This window comes from Sinocyclocheilus rhinocerous, unplaced genomic scaffold (genome assembly GCF_001515625.1).
Source record: "Sinocyclocheilus rhinocerous isolate Xijiao unplaced genomic scaffold, SAMN03320098_v1.1 scaffold1965, whole genome shotgun sequence".
Classification (NCBI taxonomy): Eukaryota; Metazoa; Chordata; class Actinopteri; order Cypriniformes; family Cyprinidae; genus Sinocyclocheilus; species Sinocyclocheilus rhinocerous.
Genome location: NW_015625577.1, coordinates 1,935,263 through 1,937,752, shown reverse-complemented (window position 1 = coordinate 1,937,752; position 2,490 = coordinate 1,935,263). Strand labels below are relative to the sequence as shown.

The 2,490-nt window shown below is 32.4% G+C and overlaps 1 long non-coding RNA gene across 1 annotated transcript; it reads left to right on the top strand.

Annotated features, from left to right (window-relative positions):
- The first annotated feature begins 1,270 nt into the window (after window positions 1-1,270).
- On the top strand, window positions 1,271-2,483 carry LOC107752880 (uncharacterized). The gene is made up of 3 exons (XR_001641402.1): window positions 1,271-1,376; window positions 1,451-1,543; window positions 2,081-2,483. It is a non-coding gene; the product is annotated as an uncharacterized LOC107752880 (long non-coding RNA).
- The last annotated feature ends 7 nt before the right edge of the window (window positions 2,484-2,490 follow it).

The following is a 2,490-nucleotide window of genomic DNA, read 5'->3' as shown; positions in this document are numbered from 1 at the left end:
ATTTATTTATTTTAATTACATTTTGAAATACATTTTATTTATTATTATTTTTTTATTATACATTTATTTTTAATTATACATTTATTTATTGATTGATTGATTATTATCAGCAAAATTTAAGTGAAAAGTTTAGTTTAAAAATTGACATTAATTTCAGAATGTTCTAATATTTAGTTTGTTTGTCTTTGGCTGTAGTGACCGCATCATTCGGAATAAACTTCACAAGTTTGCGTAAAACCTGATGATATTTTTTTAATTCGTTTTCTGTCATAACGTTCATTTGTTTCCAACATTTTCAAATTCCTAATACTTTGTTTCTCTTCTAGGTTTAAATCACTTCTCAAACATCTGGTCTGTGGACAGTTTCTTCCAGTGAGAATTTCTGGATGTTACTTTGGCCAAGGTCAGGAGAAATGTAGTAAATATAATGAGCAAGCACAGAATGCATTCTCCTATTACTAATAAGGGAAAGTGCAAGGTTGGGCAGCACACACAAAAACAGACACACTCCGCAATCAATAAAATTTATGGGCAGCTGAGGAGATATTAAACAGAGTAAATGGAGGGGTAAGAGGGTAGAATGTAATTCTTCATTGAAGTACCAGAGAAAATGAACATAGAATATAAACGGAAAAAACATCCTCAATAAACCAGTGCTTAGTGGAAAATAAATAACAAAATCTGGACTAGTCAAAAGAAATGTTGATGTAAATAAGTATTTTATTCAAGACTGAAAAATTGCTTAATTTATGGATTTCCAGTCTTTCTTTGCTGTATCATTTCTTTAACAGGGCGGTCAGACAAATTGTGACCCTGGACCACAAAACCAGTCTTAAGTCGCTGGGGTATATTTGTAGCAATAGCCAAAAATACATTGTATGGGTCAAAATTATCGATTTTTCTTTTATGCCAAAAATCATTAGGATATTAAGTAAAGATCATGTTCCATGAAGATATTTAGTAAATTTCCTACTGTAAATATATTAAAACTTAATTTTTGATTAGTAATATGCATTGCTAAGAACTTCATTTGGACAACTTTAAATGTGATTTTCTCAATATTTAGATTTTTTTGCACCCTCAGATTCCAGATATTCAAATAGTTGTATCTCATTGACCAAATATTGTCCTATCCTAACAAACCATACATCAACAGAAAGCTTATTTATTCAGCTTTCAGATGATGCATAAATCTCAATTTCGAAAAATTGACACTTAATTTGGTCCAGGGTCACATATGTAGGTGTTCAAAATATTTTTAATTCATTCATCTTCTAGGCCCGCCTGTAACCTCTGATGTTGATATCGGGACTCTTCATGCCAAAAACCCATTAGACCTTTGGAAAAAGGTTTTTGAAAGGGTTTTCCCACCTGAGGTACAGTTTCCTGCTGTGTAAACAATGATAATGGTCAATAATGTCTGCCTGACCCCTGACCTTTTTGTCTTCAGAACATCAAGGAACGTAAGGAGCTGAAAGATCCTGCCAAAGACCCCCAGTACAGTGAGCCCCTTATAGACTCTATCAGAGCTCAGAAAGACCAGGTAAAATAATTATTGTCACTGTAAAATCACCCTTCAGCAAATATTTGTCTTCTAGTAACCTCTAGTCATGTGTGTGTATATAACCCAGCAGTAAAACTGACTCAGTACTGTTGCCATTAACTGATCCTCTAGAGTATAGTACGTGACTGAAAGTTACCCTGAACCTCACACTCATTGCCCTTCAGTAGCTTCTCACCTACTCTGATTCAGTGCTTAGTGATTGCAGTAATCAGACAATATGTGGCAGGGGGTCACTATTGCAGTTTAATCGCTCAGATTGCAGTTTTTGTACACAAATTCTAGAGTATAACATGTTAAATTATGCTATTATGTAATATTTAAAAATAATATAATCTTATAATTGAATGATTTTCTACACATTAAACAACTTTTAACAAGTTTACAACATGTTTATAGTTTTTAGAAAATGTAGAAATCTGATTGACTGCACTTTAGTTAAACTATCAGGTACACAAATGTATTTAATGTATTAGAGAAGAAACATTGCATTGTATTTTTTTGTGTTTTTTTTCTCAGGAGCTGGAGCAGTACAAGAGAAAACAAGCAAAGTCATGGAAAAGTTTGGCTCTGGATCCATAGATTTCACTCAAAACCCTTTAGAAGACCTACATCTGTATTAATGTATTGTACTGGACTTCATCCACTTAACATTATGTACCATAAAGAATGAAATGTCTTCATGTATGAATATTGCTATAATGTGTAATGGTAGTATGGCTGTCTATGTGGCTAACCTTTGTAGCTCATATTGCTTCTTTGTAGTTAAATACAATTTGGAGAATGTATTTTGTAAATAAATTATTAAATGGATTATTTTGTATATTGCCCTATCAAAGCATCCCTTGATAAATATCAAATTATTTCAACTGGACACAACACAACTCGAAATTAAACAAAAATTTTTTTAATATGCTGTCCCCCCCGCC